Source organism: Dermacentor silvarum, chromosome 4 (genome assembly GCF_013339745.2).
Source record: "Dermacentor silvarum isolate Dsil-2018 chromosome 4, BIME_Dsil_1.4, whole genome shotgun sequence".
In the NCBI taxonomy this organism is placed as follows: domain Eukaryota; kingdom Metazoa; phylum Arthropoda; class Arachnida; order Ixodida; family Ixodidae; genus Dermacentor; species Dermacentor silvarum.
Window position 1 is genome coordinate 24,727,008 of NC_051157.2, and position 25,931 is coordinate 24,752,938.

At 51.3% G+C, this 25,931-nt stretch overlaps 1 protein-coding gene across 2 annotated transcripts in view; it reads right to left on the bottom strand.

Moving 5' to 3' along the window:
• The window catches only part of LOC119449630 (rho GTPase-activating protein 7-like), a 411,144-nt gene that overhangs the window by 347,983 nt on the left and 37,230 nt on the right, over positions 1-25,931 (bottom strand). Inside the window, exon 2 of one of the 2 annotated variants that reach the window (XM_037712845.2) lies at positions 995-1,034. The exons of the other annotated variant lie outside the window; for it this stretch is intronic. The gene's annotated coding sequence lies outside the window, so the exon portion shown is untranslated. The remainder of the gene's footprint in view (positions 1-994; positions 1,035-25,931) is intronic. 2 annotated transcript variants of the gene reach the window in all.

A 25,931-nucleotide genomic window follows, 5' to 3' on the forward strand; every position in this document is an offset into this window, starting at 1 on the left:
ACACTGCGGTCGATGACAAAGGATATCTCAAGGTCACCGAGTGGAAAGCTGGTAACCAAAAAAACACCGCCCAAGCACTCCGTACAGATGGTTAACCAGCGAAGCTAAAACGTGCGGCCCCGGTGTTTAGCAGTGGGTTAATCCCGACGCTGTATTGAAGCGTTTACCAATTATTGGTTACATGTTTGTGTTTCTAGTGGAACGCAAGCGCCAATGGCGGGCGGATGCTGCTAACCACGAAACAGATGTACTAGAATTCTAGTACGCTGTAACCACGACGCCGAGCTAACTCGATATATGGGAAGCGGCGTTGCGGGCAGAGCAGCGTCAACGTGGCAATGGCGGGAACGCGTTCACCGGGGCCAACGCCCGCTTTCGGCGGGAGTTTCTCGAGCGGCACTTTACAAATTACTTTACAGTTACGAATTTACAAATTCCTAACTATGCATTAAAAATAGACATCAGAGTTTTGTGCACTGTATCTGTTATAGCGTCTCAAGCGGACAAATGTGATATACAAGTTTACAGTTTATGTGAAACTGTTGCAACGTTTAGGATGGTTTTGCAAAAGTTACACTCGCAAATTGGTAGTATATTTCGGAGCGGCGTATTTTATATTTATTTTGTCCGCATATACTTATTATCGGGTGCAGTTTACTGACATGTGATATTTTCTTTAACTCGCTTAGTTACAGCTGTGGTCTAATCTTGAAACTCAATTTTCTTACATTTTGCTATTTTCAATAATTTTTGTATGATGTCACAAAATGAAAATCCGCTTTACGGAGTTCATTTTTTTTTCCTTCTATTTTTTTATGCAACAAACCTGCTCAAATTCGGTGCAGTGCATGACGAGAAGAACAATTTCTCCGCTCCCATGTATTTGGACAGGAGCTCTTGAGATAAAGCTTCCTCTTTGTGTCAAGCTAAAAAATACAAACGTGCGTGACAAGAGCCAAACGCCATGCAGCTGAGCTCAGATAGTGGAACTTACCAAGGTCATGGCACGCAGCTCGGACAGGCATCCAGTTTACCTGAACCAAAAACAAAAAAATAGCCGCGTAAGTATAATGTTGAAACAAACATGAAGCAGGTTTAGCTAAATGACTGCCGTTCCACAAACTGTTGAAACTGCCGAGCATCGCACAACGGCCCTTCTTCCAGCGCGCAACGGCGAGCCCTTCTTGCATGATAATGCACACCGTAAGCCCTTTCCTTTGCATTATCCAAACGCTGATCAGTCCATTTCGTTTCGAAGGATTTAGCTTTGCCATCTCCCCCAGTAAAGCGCCAAGGAACAGGCGAGGCAGCCCAGTTCGCTCTTTGCATCCCAAGCCCCACTGCGTTCTCAAACCATGCCCCACCAAAACGGCCGTTTAGGCAAACTACCCAAACCGTACCAACCACCGGCGCTGGCAATCTCCACAGCAGACCGGACAGCCCGGCTGCGAAGCGGTGATTTAAAACCACTTATCCCGCAAAAGGAAGCGCCCAGAAACGAGCGCAAAAGAGCACGGGCCGAACCACCCGTCTGGGAATAACATTTCCTAGCACGCCCACGTTGAACCGCAAATACTACGGCATAACTGGAAGGCCTCCAGCGAGAGAGGAGCCACCTGAGCAGACAGTACATGACGACGTGTCTTTGTAGCAGGGTTGACCAGTGTTTCGGAAGGCGAACCACCTGAACAGGCATTGCTCAGCAGAGAACACAAAGGGCCCGAGCTTCCGGGAGAGTCGGAGCATCCGCCACAGCCGCTTGTCACCGGCGACGCGGCGAGACCATTCATTACGTGCACACCGGCCCCGGCGGGTGGTGGCCTCACGTGCTGAGGAGTGTGAAACGCTCGGGGCGGCGGCGGCCCACCCCTTTGACGCCTCCGGGACACCCCCCGCCGCCAGCGAGCTTACCATCCCAAACAAATGAGTTTCGTTCCGGGAAACGTTATTGAAGCACACGGGGACACCCCTCCGCAGGCCTCCCGACAGAGCACTCCCGTCGCGAAGCGGCCAGCGAGCGCAGGCGTGAACTTTGCGCCAGCCTCCTGGACGGCGGCGGGGTCGCAGTTGATGTCGAAACAGCGAGGGGGGGGCTACTCCGACGCTCGCACACAGGTGGCCGGTGTCCGCCCGGGAACTGCAGGGGTGGTGGCACGATGAGAGATGCTCGGCACTAAGGCCTCGTGGCAGCGGGTGCAAGGGTCTCCGAACGAGGTGTAGCGCTGAGAAAGCGAACGCCCTTATCTTGGAGCATCCGTGGACGGGCTCCCATTGTAAAGAGCAAATTGCGCCGGCCCCAGACCGCAGAGCCGCTAAAGGCGCCTCGATCTTTCGCGAGGTGGGCTTCGGGTGAGTTCGGAAGGCCTTTCTGGTCGTTGTGTAGGAAGCGAAGAGGCTGAAAGTACTCGAAAAACCGGGTCTTGTTATATGCCGGGCGAGAAAATAAGATCCTTGTTTGGCACACACATGTAGATTCTGCATGAGATTAGGTAGTGGCATTACCTCGCAACTATAACCAAAGGCGTGATCAAAGAATAACCGTCAAACGCAGTTCTTGCTTGTTTTTCGTTACTTATTACAGTTATTACGTGAAAAACAAGTAATTAGTATAGTGAACCGCAGATCGCTTTGTTTTGAATTTATTTTAGTATACGCTCTTCTGACTGTAGTAAGTGAGAAACCATGCCTTTGGTATCACTTGTCTCTGCTTTGAGACATAGATACAAATCTCCCCTTGAACTACGGTGTGAGAAACACCCGCCTGTCTGGTCACTTGGACCTTGTGCCGACAGATGTCATCCCAGCTGCTCTTCCTTGCAGGCAAATGAGGCGACACCTGGAGGGACACTGCGGCCCAACCCGATCAGATGATTCCGTATACTGATCGTCATCAACAATCGAGCGACACACGAGGAAATGCGTCACGCAAAACGCCACTGCCCTTACCAGTGCGCCTATTATACAAATGAGCATTTCCTTTCAGCGATTCTATTTGGTCTACTCTTTGGTCTGTCACCTGGCCCTAACTTCATAAGATGCAGAAAACAATCGACCCATATGAAAGACTAGTTTGAAATTCAGCTTGGAATGAATAAATTTCTACTCGGGCTGCCTGGGAAGGTGAGGGATTGGAGGACAGTGAATATCAGGTGCGTGAAGTTGAAGACTTCTTCGCTTGCGAAGCTCCACATTCTAGCAAGGTTTTCTTTTTATCCCGTTCCATATTACCAAAGCAGTTTCTGGAAAGGCTGGACACACTCATGCCCACATGTCTCGCTCACGTCACTAATACCACTCGACGGGGACTTGCGCACGAATCGACCTTTCAGTGAAAATCCTCTTGCTGCAAAATGAACACCGAGCTTCATCGTCTCTCTGCGGCGCTTTTCTTGGCAGGTCATAAGGACGCGCGATAGAACAATGGCAAGAACAAATTCTACTGGCTTAATGGTACTTTCGCTTCGTCGTTTTTATATCTCTATAGTATATAGAACATTCTGAAGAGGCGTAATTAAAGGATGAGATGGAGAAGCTCCCACTAAAGGAGTACAGACGAGCAAATATTGCGTTCAGTTTTCTTCTTTCTTTTATGTGGCTGTCGACTCGCAATTATGCTATGAAGCTTAGCTTAATTCAGTGAGAGCGCGACGTTTAATTCATGGCGTCGCCGTTTATTTTAATTGTTTTATTTTAGACCAGTTCAAAACGTGTGCAAGTGCAGCGCGGTTTCGGAGGTTAAGGTGGTACATTTTTATTTCAATTTTTTTTTACTTTACACTGAGAACACACCACTTCCGGGATACATACGCACTTCACTATCGATGATTTAAATTTAGACGCCACAGATTTGCAGCCGTACAGACTGACATGTAACGAGCTGCTGGTCAGCGAGAGCCTGGACGATCAGCTGAGTCTGATTGACCGGGCCCGCAGGGCGGCGCCGTGGACTGAGGGCCCCCCACCGCAAGCCAAGAACCTCCGACCACCCGGAGTCTCTCCGCAATAGTTTTAGGGCCAATAAATAAGTTTTCACCACCTTTCCCTGTTGCGGATTTCGCTCGTTTCGGGAACATCTCTGAATAAACTTGCTTGGAGCAGGTGCCTTTCCTGTGTCTTTTCACCATCATGCAGAATGGTCGGAGAACGACGCGCAAAGCTTTTAAGCGAACACAATTCGTTTTTCGTAAAGCTTGCACGAAACATTCGTAAAATCGGAGAACGAACCCGAATTCGTGAATATATATTATGAAAAATTTCGGGAGAGTTGGGAGGTTGGCGCAGGCAGGACACCGATGACGATAAAGTGACACCGTTGCGTGACTTTTTTTTTTTTTTTTTTTTTTTGGGGGGGGGGGGGGGGGGCTGCGAGTGCGTAATTCACTTATTTATCAGCAATAAGACACTATGTAAGCCAGGAACCACTGAACACTCGTTAGCTCCCGTGACGTATTGCAACGACGACAACAGGCAGCGTCCGACCAGCGTCCACTCTACAGTATATATGGCAGGTGTATTTCCGCTAATAAAGGCTAGGCGCCATCCACTGCTTTGATATCTGCATATATAACTTGAAGTAAGAATAATACGAAACAAACGGAAAACTGGGCGTGGCGCAGCCTAAATACACGAAACGTTGATATCGCTTTTCGCAGCGCAGCTGAAGGGTTCTAGCGCAGTTCAGTTTTCGTCAAGTAATTGCGCTGAATCTCGTATAGAGTATTCAGCTTTCTTGCGGTGTGCGGCGCACTTCGTAGTTCAGTGCGACGCTGCTGGCTCGGGAGAATCGGACCGGCAAGCCGAAGTTAGGATAGCTCAACAGTCGAAGGCGCGAGGATACATTGGAGTCACCAATACTGTTACGCGTATACCAGCCTTTCCGTTGTAAAGCATAAAAAAACAAAACAAAAAAGGCACCTAGCAGCATTTACCTCTTCACGGTACGCCCGTATGCCAGGCAGCACAACAACAGCTTTTCTTTTTCTTCTTTCTTTTTTCTTTCTTGCGCCGTCGATTCTTCCAGATCAAGCTGTCATTATAGCTATGCCTGCCTACTTAACAGTAAACTGAGAATAGTTAAGACAGGGCAAGCCGTGTCATGTTGTCTTACTATTCGCGCAATTAAAATCGTAAGTGCGAGCAGACTTTTTAAGCCGTATTCATTGTCGCCTGCTTCTTTCATGAACATTATTTTATCCAGTCGAAGTCGAGCACGAATCCCGGAGGTGCTCGTCTCCATTCGAAGACCGACGGGTGTCTGGCGGCACAAGCGACCGAACCCTGAAGCTCCCGCGAATGCGAAGGATGCGTTATGCCACAAATATATGCCATCCCTTGCAGCAGGTACAAAGAACAAAGCAGGCTCTGTTTGAGCTCGAAATAACTGAACAAAAAGACAAACCAATTTTCAAAGGGAGAGACAGAAAAGAGAGAGAGAGAGAGAAGGCAGGCATGTTAGCCGAAAAAAAAAAACGTGTTTAAAAGTACGAAATTGCAACACCGTCCGAATTATACTATGCAAGACGACGGCATAACAAAACGAAACTTTATTCCAAGCAAATAGCCCGCCGCAATCACGTTCTTTCGTGGGTGAACATGCCGGTGATCACCCATCACAGCACCGATATGCCGCCAGGACTCAAACGAGCGCTACTGGCGAAGCCAGTGGATCTAAGGAACTCCCCTATATCTTCGAGCGGCGCCACACAAAGACCCCAAGGGGCAGATGCGTTCATGAGTCCCGCAGGCAAACTGGCCCATACCAAGAAGGTTGAGTGAGAGGGGAGGGGCCGGACGGGAGAAGACGTACTGGCTCCTCATCGTAGGCGGGAAAGAAAATAAAATGCAAACAGGCGCAGCTTTGATTTATGGCGGGCCACGTCGTAACGTTGTGTAAACTCCCAATGACAAACAAGGAGAGGCCTGAAGCCGGGTTCGCAGTCTGGGAAATGTATGGAGCGCGCGCCTATACCGAGTAAGGCGCGCACGATCGATGCCGAATGGAAGTCGCGCAGTGCTGGATTGCTCGCAGGTTCATGTCACGCTTTTTTTTTTTTTTTGTCTTTTGTTCAATTCCGCTCGTTGAAAGCGGCCTGGAATGCATTAGACAAACATTCGCGACGCAGTTCGCTGCAGTGGGTTGCTTACGTTCGCACGCCGAAGTTAGATGTACGGTCCCACTCGCCGTGACACTAACACCGTGCGATCTTAATACAGCACAGGCGCACGATGATCAGATGCATCCTACACCTAAGGAGAAGCCCAATGCATCATTCTCCGAGAAGTAATACTAAACTTTCTTTATAAAAGAAAATTGCGCGCAATGAACTGGGCCCCTCAGTCAACTAGGAGCCCGATGGCCGAGGAAGGCCGAGCAGGCAGCGCCACTTGTTTAGCGAAGAATTACCGAGCGTAGGTTCGTACTGCGGCTGGAACGCGCGGCCTCGCTACATTCGGCTGCCCTCAACGAAAGCCTCCGTGTAATGCTCGTGCCTGCGCGAACGCGGTACAGCGCACTTCGCAATTCGCGTGTATGGGCACGTACTATATTCGACGCAGCGGCGCTCAGTACCCGCAGGCACGAAAACTCAGCCGCGCATCGCTGCTCGAGGCTCACGCGTGCTTGGCCGTCGAGGGGAACGAACCAGCCAGGCCAGAGAACAGCCGTCGACGCGCGAGGTGTCGGGTTTCCAGCGGGATGCGCTCTTCCAGTGCACATCCACGGCGCCCAGCTATATTCGCCAAGGCCGCGCGTCGGGCCGCGAAGGCCGTCGCGTACGAGAACACTGCTTACGGGTGCAGGCAGCGCGGCCATCGCAGCCTTCGCAGCTCCCTCGCTGCATTTCTTATTATTCTTAAAGCAGTTGCGTGGCACGACGATACCGCTTTTGGAAAGCCTCGCGTAATACATCGGCCTGCACACGACGCCAACGCGATGCGCGCAACGGTCACAAGCACGGACAGACGCAGCGCAAGAGTGAGAGAGAGAGAGCAAGCAGAGGAAAGACAGGGAGGTCAATCAGATGAGCGTCCGGTTTACTACCCTAGACTGGGGGTAAGAGAAAAAAAAATTACAGGAAACAATGAATCACATCATATACCCTCGCGACTAACCAGAGCTCTAAAAGGCGCATGTTGATGAAGATTTTAAAACAAGCCCGCGCTGCCAGACTGAAGAAAAGAACAACTACACAGAGCTAAACGACAGTTAAACATGGGGTCAGGCCTATAGGCCCGACGTAGTCCAACACGTTTTACATTACAGCACGAACAAATAGTACACACCTCAGCACAGCGAGTGTGGGGGGCTTCCCCAACAACACATGGAACAAACTCCTGGACTGCCCCAGTACACAACCTACTATAACCAAGGCTGTAAACACACTAACGAAAAAAAAAAAAAAAAAAAAAAAAACACAGGTGGTTGACCGACCCTTCACAAGTCAACACTCCACCGTTAGCCAGGTTCGCCTCTTATCTCTGTCATCTTGTTCGTTTTTCTCTCTCTCCTTCCCCGTCTTCCTACCTTCAATTTGTTTGTTTGTATCCCTTCTCTTCTGAGCAATATACAGGAACGTTGTGCCCCTGAAGTTGCCAGCCTGCTACTTAGCTTCAACTCAGTGTAGAAATGTTTTCAATAATAATAATAATAATAATAATAATAATAATCCCTAGATCTCACGGAAAAAGGCGACGAGAGATCACAGCAAAATTAAACGCGCGCGTGTTCAACTGAAGGCGACGTCGAGTTAACTCTTCATCTTCTTGCGCGGGCCTCGCGATGGGCACAAGACAATGAACAAGGGCGCTAACGAAAATGAAAGAATTAATTGTGTTTCGAAGGACGGCGCTTCGGCCTCGCTACAAAAATTATCAGAAATCGGCAAATGAAAAGAAACGAAGAATGAACTTTGCTAATCTGATAATTCCGCACGCCAAGCAGACCTCGCAATTCTGAAATCTGCACCCATTAAATCGCCGAAGGCAGACAATTTTAATGCATCAATTTACACGTTAATTTCGTTTGCAGCACTGTTGCGAAAGTACCGCTCACAAAAATTCTGTCCCATTTTGACATCACGCAGTTCACAGCATTGTAATAATATCAGCACAGGTTCAATGCAGAGTTCGAGTGTTGAGAACTGGGTTCGTCGCTTCTTTCTCCTTGTTTCTCATTCTAAATTTTCCGTTTTTTATTGTTTTGTCATTGTTGTTGAAAATTTTGTACAAGCAATGGTCTATCGTTCGAAATGGTGCGCAGTATTTATAGCTTTCACTTTTCAGTGCAGCAAACTGGAAGAATTAAGGCTGGAAGCACAATCCACTGCTATTTCCTACTTTCGTACGCGCACACACACACACACACACACACAATGTAAAACATAAATCAGGTACGGTTGCTTCTTCAACAGCGCCGAGCCTTTCTCATATCATGTCATGGTTTCGTTGGGCTGTGGCATTGCTCCAGCCGTCATTCCGCCAACAAATTGAGACATTAGCGCTGAACCATCGAGCACTAAAAGATAAAAGCGAAGCCTGCAGGTGTCGCTGGAAATAGCAAGGACGGGCGTTGCAGAGGGAGAAGAGAAGGCAGATGGGGGCTGGAGTGATTGGCGGGAGCGCTCAAAAGCGAAAGTTCCTTCTCCGCCTTGAAACAGCGCACGACAAGAACCGTTTGTCAAGATGGGTACGAAAAGAAGGAATGAACGACCCCGCAACGCTGTACGCATCGCTCAACGGGCGGAAGAGGTCGGTCAGCCCACCTACTGCCTGGACGCGTAGCACAGACATCCATTACTACCGTGTGGCGAGACAGCGCGGCAAACGGAAAGGAAGAAGACCCCGGTACAGGACCTCCCGTCGAAAGTGACCTCCACGCGGGCCGCGCCCCAAAAACAAAACCGCCTGCCCCTCTCCGCTTCTTTCACTTTTGTCTCGAGCGAATACGGCTCTATCAAGGTGCTGTGCAGCGCAGGACCAAAGAGGGCGAGGGCGCGAGCAAAAACAATCGCGGACGAAGTGCGACGTCGGCAGCGGACCACCCGGAAAAATAATAACACCGTGTCCCCAATCTTCGGCGGCAACAGCAGCGGCAACAGCAGCGGCAGCAGCAGCGCAAGGGCCAAAACAGCCAGCCTGTCCTCCTCGCCCCGTCTAGTGCCCAGAAGCGGCAGCAAAAGCGTCGTGAGGCTTTTCTCCCAGATCAAAGAAAGTAGACAAAAAAAAAAAAAAACACTGACTAACGCAAACAGCGCCCCGGGGCTCGCGACTCGCGGGTGGTCCTGCACCACCGAACGCGAGGAGGGGCGAAGTCAGGCCCCGCAGACGAGCGAGACACTTGACCCTCGAGGCCGCCATCCGACTTTCGGCCAGGGAAGAGTCCGAAGAGGAGGAGGAGGAGTACACACGCATACACGGGGCTTCTTCACCCGAGAGGTACAAGCCAGACCCGCGGAACTCACGCACGGGAAGCGAGCTGGTAGGGACGGCGATCATCATTAGGCAACTTATTGAAAAGGTAAATAGCGCGCTCGGCCCACGGCGGGGGGAAAGCACGACGGCGCGCGAGGTTGTACTATCTCGAAAACTATGCCGCGGGAAAAAAACAAGAAAGAACGCAGTAAAAGGATGAGCGAGAGACTACACGTGTGTGAGATGGCCCGCTGTAGCAGAGCACGCGCGCACTTTACGTGCGCCGGTCAAATGGCTAAATAGCTACAGCGTAAATGGTCACTCATGCGTGGTGCAAAGCCCGCCGCGTATATCTGGCGCTGCGGGGAGGTCGCGGACGCCAGCAAGGCGGGAAGTAGCTCCACGAAGAAAGAAAGAAACCACACGAACCAGCGTGCCAGTGGAGCGAAGACGCCGCATTCGATCCCAGCGCCACTAAGTAGGGGGGAGAGAGAGTAAAATGCCGGAGAAGGCGAACGAACGCTTCGGCGCTGCGTAACAGGTCGTTTCGTCCCGGTGGCCCCGTTGCATCGATAGGAAAGTTATTGTCCATCAAAGCGGCCAAACCTAGAAGCTAGCCGCCTCAAGGTCGATTCACGGTCGCTAAGAATAACTCTCTCTTACTTTGGGGGCCTATAGGCTACGGCGGCAAGGGGGGCGAGCAGCCGCGGCTCCCCTGAAGCGAGGGAGGCCTATGCAGTGAAAGCGACGGCAACTAAGACGCCCCAATACGAAGATTCTGCACTGCGATTCCCATTATATACGAGACCGCGTCGCGGAAGGAAATTTACGCTCACTGTTACCGACACGCTCTTTAAGAGTGAATAGAGGAAAATATTCGGACGACTGTCAGCTAGCTAACGCACAGAGCAACGCACGGTGGTGAAGCGGCCGACCCGTCCCATAAATGGGATCAATCTATGAGTAGAGAGTTTTCTGGCGATTCCTTCTGCCTATAGCGAAACACGACGATGATGCCTGTGACCGAGACCACGAAGGATGCACAGAGTACACTTAAATCGTTACAAATATATACAGCAAAATGGTTTAAAAAGCACGCGAATAACCTAAAAGTTCGATAAAACCAGATCACCCAGGCGTCAGATGCGTGCATATGTATAGTTACGAACACAATGGTAGTTATGCATGCTAGTTATGAACACAACACAGGATAGGCTAAGCTACGCAAATACCAAGGGTCGTCGCGATAATATTACGAGGACAGAATAACACGTTTTAAGTTACAAAGCGCCGGAATGTATGTGCAAATCGCGCCATCCCAAACGCTCAGCGATAAGCAAGCGGAAGAGCGCCAGCAAGCGGACGCGAGCCAAAGGGTTGACACGAGGCGGCGCCCAGCCGCATTCCGCGAGAGTGGAGCTCTATACCCGCCTCTATACAGTGAGTGACAGGTACGCTTCCCGCTGCTTGCGGACGAGACCGACCCACGCCACATGTGACGAGGGACGGCTGTCTGTGCACGCCTCCGACAAATCACGCACTCGTACACAACGTCGCAGATATGTCGCATTCCGCAACGCCGTAGAACAAGATGCGTGCATTGCTGCATCGCTGGCCCACATTTCGCTCTTTTATTTTTTTTTTCTTCCATGCGTCTCAGTGGTTCATGAATATGAGGAATACGACGCAGTATGAGGCAGTACATCGTTGCCACAGCCGATGTTGAGTGTGAGGCCGAGCTCGTTGTTGGCTTTGGACGGACTTAGTTTTGCATGGGCTGCAGACAGTTTCGCATAACCATTCCAGAATGAGCCAAGGTGTAACTGCACGCCTGCGACGGAAAACAGTGATCGGGTAGCACATTTAGACAATGAAAAAAAGATTTTGGGCGACGGCAAAAGCTTTTCAACGGTTATATGGGGTGAGATTATGCTCGCCTTCTATAGCTTGTGAGTCGTCCAGATTCACCACTCAGCTTTTCTTTATCACTTCGCTAGCAATTGTGTTTCACAGCCTGTTAGAGCTGAAGAGCGTAGTAGCACGTACAAATTAAACCAGAACAAGAAAATTGAAATCAGCGCTACGCAATTTGAATATTGCTCAGTCAATGCCGCCACCATTAGAACTCTTTCGCACACCTATAGCTGACATGCAATGCACGGCCTGTCGGCGGAGTGCGAAGCTTTCACCGCGTGTGGACGTTTAGACGAACGTAAGAATCAGATGCGAGTGCAAATATGTGGCCAGGTCATAGCATCTCGACACACCTATTTGTGTTGCTTGGATAGGCCGAGCCTCAGAGCTCATCAGACGAATTCTCTGCTTGATTTCTCGTGTGTTCATTACTTCATTACACCAGCAAGAAAAGCTGCTAATATAACAGCCTTACACGCACACCTACTTCTACACGAGCACAAGCTTGTCAGTGTCATGGAAGTTGAGCATACGCAAGAGCAGAATGATGCACCATGCTATCAAAAGCTCCCTCCGCGGGACAGGCTTGGCTTCTTAATAATCGGTCAGAGCCGCGTACGTGATGTAAACTTCTACTTTCGCTATCGACCAGAAAGCACGCCGTCAATGAACGAGTGTTCAACGTGGAACGAACGAAAGGCTAAAATATAAACGCTAATAGCTCCTCTCAGATAATGAAACTCGATCGAATGTCCCACATTCTCCAATAAGCTCTCTAACCGTGGCCTCTTTTTAGTTCTCTATACCTGGACACACAGACACACGCCCTTTTCTTCCTGGCGATCAGTTCCCACGCCCACCAAGGTCCAAGACAGACGAACAGCATTGAAGCGCCGGACAAGATCCCACTCCCTGTCAGTAAAGCCGCGGTCAGGCCAGTCGATCAAATTACACCCGGGATCGGCAGCAGCCGAACCAACCCTTCCACTACACAGCGGCGGTTCAATCAGCCGCGCGCGTAGTCGCCCACAAAGAAGCGCGGAGAACGATTGACGGGATGCAAGGTGTGTCGCGTGTATAGATGCACGCACGCGGCATCATGATGTGCTGCCCCGGCCTTTGACGTACTCCTCTTCGTGCGCCGAGTCGCGACAAGGCTACGCCGCAGTGTCAGCCGAGCGGCACAGGCGTGCCACGCCCCGCGATGATGGTGCGCAAAGCTGGCCGACTTCGCGGTGAGACGATGATCAGCCCGTTCTTGAATTCTCAAGGAGCGCTGCGGCACGTGACTCGGGGGCAGGTACCTATGTGCCACGACAGTAACGCTTAAGAACATTATAGTAAGGCTCAAGAACATTAATTACAATCTTCATGCTGCCATTCAAGCGCCTGCGAAAAGTGCGCGCGCTGCATCCAGCAGCCATACACAAGGCTCTGCACTATATAGCACTCTCTGAAGGTTCTGTGGATGTAAACAATCGAAAACGTTACTGTAGACTACGCATCGCGAATGGACCGGGCGCAAGAGTGTTTAGCTTTGGCGGTTCCTTAAAAGTTTCTCTGGAATAACAGAACCTTGGAAGTTGACAGAGAAGCTCGAGATCAAGTTAAGAACCGCGCAACGAGCGATGGAATGAAAAATGTTAGGCGTAACGTTAAGAGACAGGAAGATAGCGCTGTGGGTAGAAAGCAAACGGGGGTAGCCGCTATTGTAGTTGACAAAATGTAGCTGGGCAGGCCATGTAATGCGTAGAGAAGATGAGCGGTGGTCCATTAGAGTTCCAGAATGGGTTCCAAGGGAAGGGAAGCGCAGTCCAGGACGGCAGAAAATTAGGTGGTGTCATGAAGTTATGAAATTCGCAGGCGCAACTCGGGATCAGCTAGCGCAAGACAGGGGTAACTGAAGATCGCTGGGAGAGGCCTTCGTCCTGCTAGTGCACATAAAAATAGGCGGATGATGATGAATAAGCGAGCATCAGCAGCAATGACACAGCACGAGGAAGTCAGCCTCGAGAACCTGCGAGAAGCGGCAGACATTAAAGTGGGACATTAAATAGAAAAGCAAATTGAGCTGCATTAGTAGATTAAGCTTCTACAAACCGGAAAACCCACTCTTGCCGTGAAAGGAACTTTGATAAGAGACAAAAGACGCGAAAGTGGAAGACGGGTGGCGACGCCGCCTTTAATTTCCTGTATCAGCTCACCGTGATGCCTTGTATTTTGACGGTGCCTTCTCGGGCACAGTTATTTATTTATCACTAAATCTTCTTGATCAGTAAATCGTTTATCAGTAAATTGTATTCTAAAGGAGTCAAATACTAAAATTAGATATGTTCGATAACCGCTACTGCCACCACAGCAGCCTAACTACGAGAAAGTAATTTGAAATCCACGACGTCACAGTGACGTATTAGCGATGGGGTCAGCACACCAGATTAAAAGAAAAATCGAAGTTTGGTGTTTATTTTCTCTTCGAGTAATCAACCTCATACTGCGAAATTAGCTATATTAGAGTTCGAACAATAGTTTACCAGCCCGAACTGATTAAATGTTTCCCTTTAGTGTCCCTCTAAGAAGATCGTGCTCAACAGACAAGATTTCACTGCAGACGAGCATCGGAACGACGTAAGACGAAGCGTGGGTCTCGTGCTGCAAGCCAGAACCGACAAGATTTTGCAACTCGCAAATGCGACGGCCACGCGTGCAACGGGCCGACGTCGGTATGCAGACAGTTGCGCAAATAAAGTCAACACTGGCAAGTCAATCAGGCGGGGGACGCGCATTATCGTTGATCGGCCAGTCCTCAGTGGAAGGCAGAGCGCCGCACGGATCAGAAGCGGGTGAGAGCGAGTCCCTTCGAACGGCACCGACGCGCACACCCGACACAAACCGCACGGCGGCTCGTTCCCCGCACAAAGCGCACGGGCCCATCATTGGTATCGCAGCAGGGGACTCGCTGTGGCGGCCAGGGAGAGGTCGGCCGTACCAATCGAACGTGGATGCACGTTCAGGTGCACAGTCAGTGAACGTTGTGGGTCGGCTATCGAGGCAGCGAAGATATAGCCTAGCGGACACGAATCAGGAAGGCAAACACGCCGCCGAAGAGCCGACCAGACAAGCCACCACCGCGAACTCTGGAGCGCGTGCTCGAAAAGAAGCTCGCGGGGCGGGCCGCACCGGTCAACTCGCATTGTTGCTCTTCCCTTCCGCGGCGGTTCGTCGAAAAGTCACGGCTCCAGCGTGCGCCGCACCCCCTGCAAAAGTGTGGCCGCCAGGCAAGCGTGGTTCCCCAGCACGACGAGCTGCCTGCCCACGCGGGAGTCGCCGGACGGACTTGCCTTCGTGCTTCGAGAGCCCTCGAGATTTCATTAGAATACAGTGTAACCGTGAGCCGTGACTGTCGGAATGGTAGTGCAACGCACGACTGCCGCCAGTCGCCGAAGCGAGCCAGCGGTCACACCTGCACGGCACTGGCGTGTCGAAAAGTGCGGCCACGGCTCACCAAGTCGAGACCGCTGATGAAACCGACGCCTTTTGCAATGAATCCATTCAGCATCCCCTGATATGTTCGAGAGTTCTTTACAACGCAACGTCGTACAAAAAGCAGTGAAGCTCACAATGAAGCGGCGATTTTCAAGGCGACTGAATTGTTTCTCTTCGGATCCAAGGCCACATTCACAAATGTTTTGCTTCGTAAATCTCTTTCTCTGTTTTTTTTTTTTTTTTTCGATTGACCGGCGGCCTTTACTGATAACATGTGTACAGCGCAAGGATAGTCTAACATTGTTCTTACGACAATTTTAGCGTAAGATCTTGTGGTGAACACGGGCACAGAGCCATAGCGGCACACTCGATCACTCCAGGCTACATGTGCACGCCGATTGGGTCAGACTACTGTGCTAAAGGTATTTAGGGACACACTGCTGCCCTAAGCGCCCTGTAACCTGGCCAGGTCGTCGGTACGTGCGTGGTCCCTTTCTCATGTCTAACTCTCCTCTCTTCGCATTACAATCACATCGCGGAAGTATATGATCCCGTACTTAAAGAAAACGACATGTTTTCCGCTAGTCCAGCAATTAATTAGCGCACATGTTGACCGTTATCAAACGGGTGAAGTCATCTGGGACATTCGGCACCTTGCGTTATAGAGCTTGAACTTGCACGCTGTTAAACGAACATCTCCGAAATAGTGACCGTTCACTGATAATACCAGTGTTGTCAGAAATCTCTCAAAGAGTGGAGACTCGAAGTGGCCAGTGCTTGTACCCTTTGACGGCTGGCGAATTTCTCGCGTAGAAACGACGTGTAGAAACATACTTCAGGCTATGCGGTCAGGGTACGGCAAGGATAGAGGGGAGCAACCGCAAACACGCGCCTCGGCTCAGCTTTACGCACGAATCGCCCCCTTCGCCCTCAGCCCGTCATTCTTTCCGGTCGCACAAGTGCACCGTTCGCGACTGCTAGAGCATTTTTCACAATGCAACATAGCAGAACCCAAGGCCGCACAATGGCAAATCGGGCAGAAGAACCCGGAAGGAGCGCGCCCGAATCGCTATTATGAAGCCGCCGCTGCAAGGCCTCGGTCAGCAACACCTGCAGCAAGGACGCCTCCCGACACCTCAACACTCCCCTGCCCCCTTTGCGAGGAAAGCTAGCCGCCCGCATGCCGCCGCCTTTCACGGCCCTCGCACGAACGTGATGGCGCTCTTCTTAGAACTGCTTCGGCACCTCTCGCGCCTTGCTCCGAACCATGGGGGTGATCGGCATAGAGGCACGGCGTATTCAGTCGTCGGGTGTCCGCTATTTCCTTTCTTCCGAATGCTTGTGTGCTCTCGTCTGCACTGCGCTGAGCAGATATTCTTTCTCTCTCTCTCCCCCCCCCTTCTTTTTTTTTTTTTTCAAGTGCCCTCCTCGGTGCGAGAACTTGAGAACGTCACAAAGCGACGAGAAGCCCGTACAAGCGACTCCTGCTGGAAGTGCTGCTTTCATAACACGCACTCCGGGAATACAAGAAAGAACACGCGATACCCCAAAGACAGAAAGCGATTCTGTGTGGCCACACTGTCTATATCATGCATTTAGACCAGCAAGCTGCCATTAGGAATCCGTTCGAGTAAGGACGCCATTTCTCAAACACCGAACGGAAGTTAGTCAATGCGACTACGCGGAACACTGGCGGCACTTTGTTGCCACGTTAAAAGAAAGAAAGAAAGAAAGAAAGAAAGAAAGAAAGAAAGAAAGAAAGAAGAGAAAGAAAGAAAGAAAGAACATTACATGAAGTGAATATTCCCGGGATATCGACAAGAGGCCGTGGTCTATCTACAATTGCGTTCAAATAGGCAGCGTTGGAACGTGTTAATGTTCGAAGTTCGAATTACTCGAAGGTGAGTAGCCCACCTCCACATATAAGGTGAACGTTGCAGGAGGTCTATACGCTCCTCACAAAGGTATCCATTTTTCAATGCCTCGACAGCTCGCTCAAGCAGCGCATCTGGACGAGCCATCGACTGGAGGCGGAACAGCGCGAGCCCTACGCGCGCTGCTTGGCGTTCGTACCCCTCCCACAAGCAGCGGGCACCGCCGCTCCTCACCCGAAGCACGCAGGAAAAAACCAAGTATAAACAGGAAAGCACGGAGCTTTCGTCCTCGGCACGGGACGTCGCCTTAACGACGCACGGCGGCGTGCGCGGCCTGTCAAGCGGCGTCAAAGCCGCGAAGAAAAGCTCACGCCGGCCGAAACTCTCTCATTCAGCGCCGAAGAAAGCGACGCCGCCGGCGCAGTCCAAAGAGGTCCTTGCCACGACGACCACAGCGAAGCGGTGCCCGCACGTGTGCTCGGGTCAGCCCGCTGCTGACGCTTTCTGCGGCGGCGCTCCATTGTCCCTCCACAAGCGCTGGTTCAGACTCAACCGAGACGAGAGAGACAATGGTGATCACGGCGAGAAATGAGAAGGCCACAGCTTGTTCGTCGTAGCTCGGTTGCGGTCGAAACAAACGCCACGCGCCCTCGAACTCGGTCAGCGCTGAACGCCCGCATGCAGCGTGGTCGAACATTGCAGATGCCTGGAGAGCTGAAGATAATCGCTTAGCCATAAACTGTCCACTAAGGCTCGCAGGAGAACTTATCGTCTACACGGAGCGAGCACCAGTCTCCTATACCCGATGGATTTTGGACCGAAAAGACATTTTCGCAGAATACACGTGAAGACTAACGCATGAGAAAAGCCATTCGGATTGCAGAACGGACAAAGCGCTTCGTCGAAGGGAATCGCATCCATTCAGCGAACCACATGCAAGTGCTTACTATGACGCCAACTGCTAGGCATCGCCGCTCAATTGAGACAGAGAGAGAAAGACGGCGGCGAAACTCTTAAGACAAAAGAACCGTCGGTCTGCTGCGAATACAGGATTAAGCCTTCTTTGGTGTCGTCTCGTTTGCATTGTGTGGCGCACAACGACTCGCGTCCTCGAACCGTTCCAGATCTTCCGACAAAGCGCGAGCGCACAGAGAAGGACGTGCGGAGACCATGGGTCTTTTCTTCATATATTACTAAAACAATAATCAGACCAGCGCTCTGAGGGACGCAATGTCGAGGAGTCGCCCGGCATACTTGCATTTGAGCGCAGGCTGCAGGGTGGTCAACTAAAGTGCCAACAGCAAAACATGCCCTGTGCTTGCGAAGAGAACCAGGTCAGATGAAACAAGCGAGAAAGAAAATTCGGTCCACCCGCATCCTCAAGAAGTCGCGGCGCAACACACAAAACCGTACGGTCCACTCGCGCGCGCGTAGACTAATTGAGGGACGTTGCCATTTTTACTTCCAATTAGCAAAGTAAAAGAAGAGGAACGAGCTTCGGCAAAGTGGAAAGGTTCGAGGCGCATACTCATTAACCTAAAATGGCGCGTCGCCCTTCGCGGGGTGAGGGGGACAAAAACGAAGAAAAAGCGAGCCAAAAACGAGCACAGATAAGACTAATAACTGCGAGCGCGCGAGCACGCGCGCTCTTTAAAATTCCAGGACAGAGGCTACAGCGTGATGCGCGCGCCAAGAGAGCGCATTAGCTGTAGCCTCGATTCCACGCCGCTTACTCGCTCTTTCTTTTCGTACCCATAGTTTAAGAATAGCCTGAACGCCATACACGGTCGCCGAATACAAACACACTGAATTTCCCTCTCTACAGCGATAAGTTGCAGCCAAGCCCCATAGGTTACGGAGCTTCAAGATAGCGAAGAACAGAACGGCAACGTATTGGCAACGGAGGCACGCGCCTGGATAAATTGTACCACGGTGAGTGAGATAATGCGATCCATACGCTCTATGGCGAGACCGACACTTCTTCGAAGCCTAAACGACGCCAACACAAGCCCGCCGAGTTGCGAAATGCACTAAACGAGCAGGATGATCCCTCAGCGAAATTTAACCGCGAGTTGAGCGAGGATGAGACTATATAAGGCCACTGTATATACTTCCAGCTGACAGACACCGACCGCAATTCTGGAGACGCTGGGCAAATATTCACTAATTTCTTGTACACCATATATATCTTATTTATTATTACCTATATCTTATTTCTTATGATCTATCTCACTTTCGTTGTTGTTTTGTGCTTTTTCTTTTCCTTTCCTAGAAAGACATAACGAAGGCAGTCAAACCAGAAGGCTGGACCAGACTCAGAATGACCCAGCAGCGTTTGCACGCATTTCGTCAAGCTGTTCGAACGAGTCAACCGACTCGCAAAACTGCATGCCCCGACGTTCCCCGGCCCCGACGCCATGGAGTTTACACAAACCTCAAGAATAGATGAGGGTCTGACAAGCCGTCTCGCTCCGACTATGTTTCGTTTGTGTAAACGCAGCTTGGCAACACCGGATGAGGACAAGCGGGGCCGAAACAGTGTCCTATAAGGTAAAGAACAAGTTAACAAGTTCGAGTGAAGAGAGAACGACAGGACACTCGCTAGGACTTCACTCGTCCTTATTCTTTTTTTTTTTTTCAGTTAGAACAATGTTTAGCCTCACCCAACACCAACTAGCCCAGTTTTTCAACCTTAGTAAGGATTACAATACATGGCTCGCACCGAGCAATCCGCCATTGCTGCGAACCACCGAACGCCGACTAACTGACGCTGAAGGTATAATGAAGGACTTTGATGGTGCCTGTCAACGGTCGTGTGTATATTTTTTTATTCGATATGGTTATCTGCACAGATGAAGGGTGTTCGAACCACAGTGACGGTAAAGCGAGGAAGAACCATCCAACAAACACGAACTTTGTTAGCCTAACGAATGTCGTGGTCGGAAGACCATTGCAAGCGTACAATGTCCCTAAGCGCAAGACGACGCCGTTCTAATCATGCAAACTTTGACGCAGCGAGCCCCAACGTACGAGTCTATGCCGCAAACATCTTAAACGCTCGGCGATCTATCGTCGCGGACCGAGAGGTCGTGGGTTCGATTTCCAAATTTTGCATGTTTGTGGAACTTTTTCTTCTGGTTTCTTTCTTTGTATTATGTTCTATGACGTATTTCCGTGACGGAAATACGTCAGTGAAGTCTTGGTGGACCCCGGCATAAAACACTTTCGTGTTAAAATTTTCGAGGATGCGTATCCGGAATAGGCTCCAACACTTCGACTGGTCTACAGCATCAAGCACGAACGTTCCGTACATCGCGAACATCTGGAACCGCGACAGACGAAGCGGATAGTTGCGGCAGAGGCGCTTGTTGAGAATGCGGTGAAACAGTCGCGTACCCACGCGGATGCTGCTCCGTTGGTCGATGGGGAAACAGTTACTCACAAGGCATTGCACATAATCCGTTCATAAAGTTTAGAATTCAAGAAACGCTTCAGCATATGCCTCCAAATATAAATCCAAAACAAGAGAGACGTCCACAGGAAGTTGGAGGCTTGATTAAAAGTGGTAGAACAGTGGGATAGCAATGAGAAGTCCCCTTGTCAAAACGTTGGCTTCAGCGACATTACTTGTTCTACCACTGTTAATCTCTCCATGTAGAATCACTTTTTCTTCCTGGGGCCATTTTGCCAACAGGATTTTCAACCATCCACTCGTAAAATAGTTATGAGATTCGAGCGGCTTGGAGGCTTTCGTTTGTTCGAGGGTAACAAAATTAGCTGAGAACAAAAGATCGCTAACGGTGTCACCGTGAGCTATCTCCAAAGAGACACTGACATCGGCTGCCGTGTCTAGCTGCTCCCGGTATATGAACGTGTACGGATCAATGTTGTCGCAGTGCCGCATTCCTTATCGATAGCGTGAACGCGTCGATCCGATCAGTTACGAGTAGTACACTCAGCATGAAAACGCTGCTTACTCGAAGTTGGCGGCATTCTGAACGAAAGACTGCAAAGCTCGTGTTATACATGCACCGCCGAAATTTTACCGCTGCCATCGAGGTCGCGGCCAGCACAAGCTTTAGTCACGGCTGTCACAGTGGTTCACAGACATGGCCGCCGCACGAACAAGCTGACGGATGTGACGTCACATGCAAGCCACGTGCGGACGAGGTGGGCCCACACGAAGCGCCGACAGCGCTAGGGGCACCATTCCACACCCACTTCTTCCTTACGAGGGCGTCGCAGACCCAGAATACAAGGACTTCTGCAGGCATACTTCCCCGAAACGGTTGCGTGAAGTGGTGATGATGGTGGCGTCTACGCGTGCGTAGGTCTGTTAAGGCGCCTCGACGCGCGAGAAATCGAGGCACCGCGAGTGCGGGAGAGTAAGAGCGACCCCTCGCAGAACTTCTGCCATCACCCCGGTGCCTCGAATGTCCTCACGAAGACTCAGAGAAGCACCATCAGCTTCAGTGTAGAAAAGCCGCGGGAAGCGTGCAATAAACCGAACGGCAGTAGAAGCCGCGAAGAGACGTACAACCTAGTAGAAAAGGGACGTTTCATTCTATAGTGGGGAGACGATAGACAGATCGCGTCGCGCAGAAGACCTTCTTGGAAACAAAACGAAAATCAGAAAGAGGAGATCGACAGCGAGCATGTCGGTCGGCGCGCCACAAGGCTGCGCGAGTGGAAAACGCAGAGTGATGCACGCACTTTGAGAAGTGGGTCCGCCGGTCCCATGGTTGGTGGATATGGCTTCCAGCTTCCCGCCGTCCTCCCGTGTAGCTGATATACGCCAGATGTGAACCACAGTAAACGCAAAACAGGCAGAGAGAGCAATCTCCCTCGTCATCTTGTCACCGCGTCCCAGACAACTGGCATGCAAGAATGCAATAGCACATTTCTCGTCCTCGACAACAAAGCCAAAGAAGAGAGAGTGTGTGTCCCTGCTTGCACCAAGCAAGGCGGCGGCAGACCGGGGCCACAATGCCGGCTTCGCTGGAAACAGTAGGGAGCAGGGGGAGATTGGCGCCCCACTCTAAAGAAAATAAAACATCTTACGCGCCGCACAGGGCTGGGTGGGACGAAACGTGACAAGGAAAACGACACAAAAGCTAGGTAGCACACCCAGCAAACGTAGCGCAACACTTAAGGCAAGCGTTGTCAGTTATTATTCCTACACTTCCAAGGTCGAGGTTGGCCCCGCTAGGCAAGCAAGCTTCCGATATAGGAAAAAAAATGAGACACGCCACTTACAAAGCCAGGCGGCGCCATAGTGACACTCGGACAAACGAGAACGCATGGCTGGACAAGAGATATACAGAAGAGAACACCAAGAAAGCGGCCGAAGTAAGTTGTCAGAGTAGGGCCACACACAACAAGCTTACAGCGACGGTCGGCGTCTCACCCATGCGGCCATCCCTCGTCTTTCCGCACCATTACGAGCGGCTGCCGGACGTTATCCGGGAGCAATCTCGGCAGGAACAGGCGCACCGCAGTGACAGTCCTGACGCGCCTTCACAAGGAAGCGTCTCGCTTTTATCTTTTACCGCGGAGAGGCCGAGTATAGAGCTCCAGGGTGGACGACGTGGCAGCGGCGGTACCAGAACGGCCCTTACAAGTAGGCCTCTTCATTACGCCAGGACCCTGACGGATGCGGCGAGGAGCATAGCAAGTATACGTGCTCCGGGACACGCTCGGAACACGCGTCCATTCAAAAATGGCGCCCGTCTTTCGCGAGCGAGGAACGAAACCATGCTTGTCTGTGGGTCCCAAGCCGCCCCGGGTTGGGACGAACAGTAAAGCGTGGAAAACATCATCCGGACGCGCACGAGCCGTGAACTGAAACGCAGCAGCCGCACAAGGAGCACGTGCAGAGAGACGAGAGTTTCAGGAAACGGCAGAGAAAGGTCGCACTTCTCAAGGGGCGCCAGCGCAGGCAGAACGCCGGGGGGGAAGACGGAAAAACATAAAAGAAAAACAAGCAGCGCTGAAACCCAATTCATTATCCCGAAGCGCGCTGTCTTCGCTACCCGGAAGCCTCGGGCGAAAGCGCGCGCTAGCTATAGGAGACTCGTCGCCGCACGAAATAACATATCACGCCCATTTTGTCACCGACTCCTCCTACGTTTTCTTTTCTTCGATTGTCATGTTGTAGAGGGTTAGATTTTGTATCGGGCACTACGTTGCGTCTTTGTCAGCCCCTATATCTTGTGCAGTTTTCTTTCAACAGCCGGCTCGCTCGCGCAGCCCTCCTGGCGCTGCGGACGGCTTCCGCCTAAACGCCTCTGGGAAACCGCAAACAAAACACGTGGGCTAAGCATTATCTCAACTGCAACGCGCGGCACACTGAAGCCGGAACTTATCCTAGCTTACGTTATCCATAAACACCAACGTGCCAAACTACTACTATAAGAATCTAAACACACCAGCGCGCACGTGTCGTGTACAGCACGTGCCCTTTCGAAAGAACGTCGCCTGGGCGGCGCAGGAAAAGAGGGACAACCTCGCGTTCAAGCAAGGGGAGTCAGGGGCGACCTGGAGCACCGAACTCTTGACAAATGGACGCGAAACCTTGACCGCTTCGCGCCTGCTCGGATTGCGGCGCCAGCGCCTCCGCTGCTAAAACAGAGCCTCACGCGCGCGTTTGTTGCCACCTCGTCGCATACTCGTATCCCCGCTTTCTGCCTCTCCCTCTTCTCTGCTAGGCCGACCGGCGAGCCTCGTCGAAATGGCGCGACTCTTCTTCTCCGGCGGGACCCGATCCTTCCACAGCGGTCGAAGGCCAGCTTGAAAAACGCGTTCTGGGACTTTTGGCAACCTCAGCCGCCTTCCCCACTCGTTCGTTCTTTTGTTTTTTGTTTTCTTCTCGTTGTACCTCTTTCTCGTTTCAATGAACCAAAGCGACCGACCAGCGTTTTACATCGGCCGGAGAGGGCATGCGTCGCCATAGAGGCGACGCAAAGCCGAGGAAAGGTGGCGGTGCTGGCCGGACGTCGTCTCATTCACGGAAGGCGAGGTGGTGGCGGTTGGCGCTGGTGCTGGAATTCTGTTTCTCTCTTTTATGGCAGGAATATCGATGACTCGTCTGGGCGCATATCGGCATTCGAGCGGAGCCCACTTGCTCCCCCTTGCCATTTTGTTTTGTTCCGTTCTTTTTTCTTCAATTCCTGTTGCTGCTATTCGGCACGTCGCGAACCGCGACCCTCGCCGTTGAGGGAGGTCGACGCCGCAACGTGCAAACCGCGGACGTGCCGCGTTTCTCAATCGCGAAGAGGTGCAATTCATTTAGTCACCCTTCCTCCTCTTCGTTCTCGCGAGAGACGTCGTTCGACACAGCGCACCGGTCCAGGTGGCCCCGCATATACAACGCGCAAGACGCCATTCCGTAAAACAGTCTGCTTGCAGAAGGCTTACGGGTTCCCTCCTGCGGGGGTTCATTTGTCTCTTCCGCGGGTACCCGTAACGGTCTTCCGTGGGACGACGACGCTGGTATAGGAGTCGTTACCAAACCGCCGGCACCCCGGACGAACAGTGAAGCCACGTCCCCAGCGGAGGTCATTCAAGTGGCCTCTCCTACGGCTAAGGGCGCCATGACTCTGGAATGCTTGACGGCGGCGGCAAAGGTCGTCACGTCCGTGTGCGACGCCGAACCGTCCTACGAACTGGGTTCGTGTAAAGGTTAAGGTAACCGGTACGCCCGCCAAGTTGCATTTACAGCGAACAAACCGCGGGAGCTTATCGCGCTTTTCGTTTGTGGTAAACATCTCTTGTCTCATATCACTAACCAGACGCCCAATGTAAATACATCAGCATACAATATAAGCCACAGCGCGAGCATTACATCACAGTGTTCCGTTTGTCTCTGAACATCAAACACCGGTGCTCAATGTGTTGTGGCAGAGTCGCTGCAGCGGGCTCGAAAAAGAAAGCTTTTCTCTTCTTTGCCGTCATTTTCGCATCATATCTACTCTTGGAGTAATAGTTCAGCAGAAATCCGCTCTTCTACTCTTCAATTTGTTCATAGAAGCTTCATTATATACAGCATCATATACAGAATTATATACAACATTATGATTTCAGACTCGTTCCATGTCACAGCATTTTCAGTTTTCGTACGACTTTAACAGAAGCGACCACTATAGTCCGAAGGTGACGCATTCCTGCTAACATTCATCAATGTGAGAAGAAGACACGATAGCACCAATCTTGCATTCATTAATTTTGCCATCAGGGCGCCGACTAGAGTGCGCAGTTCATGGCCCGGCTCTCCAACACGTTCCAATTTCAAGCATCCTTTCTGGCCCTACATTAGGGAATGGATGAATACATACGAACAAACTTTCTGGCCCTTAATTCCTAGAGCAACTCAATGTACACAATAACTTAGCACTTTATGTTGAAGTCATTTTACTGCATTAGAAAAGAAGGTGGTATACTTCCATCTCAGCCGGGGACAGCCAGGGTCCACGTGGAAGAATGAACCAATAAACAATTAGTGGAAAATATGGCTCTCAGGGGAAAGAACTACGTGGGTGCCAGGCCATCCATTTAGAAGCTTCGCAGTAAAATTAAGAGAGTGGTCTAAATCTAACGCAGGGTAAGAATTCACTCCGACAAGCTTGAATCTGGACCATGGCCCAGATTCAAATCAAGCTCGTCAGAGTGAATTACTTCCGCACGAACATGTTGCTGTAACAGAAAGCTAGCCACCCGATCGACCTCGTGGCGTGAAACATGTTGCGAGCAACTGCGCCTCCTCCCACAATGCTCGCGTCCCCAAGCAAACTGTTATTGTTGGTGGGCGAGCTCTCGTCTTCACCAGGGTTGCGCGTACGCGAGGACCGCACGCGCAAGCTCCTGCTGTTCATCGTCAGCGGTCGGCGAACGGGTTTGTTGAGAACCGTGTCATGTCGACTCGGCTCAGTGGAACAAGCAAACCGCACATAGCGCGCACGAGGCGTTCGCCCTCACAGGCCAGCCGACAGGACGGCTAAGCCGAAATACAGCTTGCTTACTACAAACCCTGGAGGATGTCCGCAGCTCGCAGAAAAAGAACACGGAACCAGCACGCGTGGCCAGGCTCACGTAGGCGCAGCTCTCCAGGCGCTCCACGGATAAGGGTCGAAACGGCGGAGCAACGTCGAGAACGGGTGAAGAAGACTGCAGAGTTGCGCGTTCGAGCAGCGTCGCGTTGTTCTTATCGCGCAAATGATAACAAGCATTTATCACAAATAATCTCAAGGATTTACT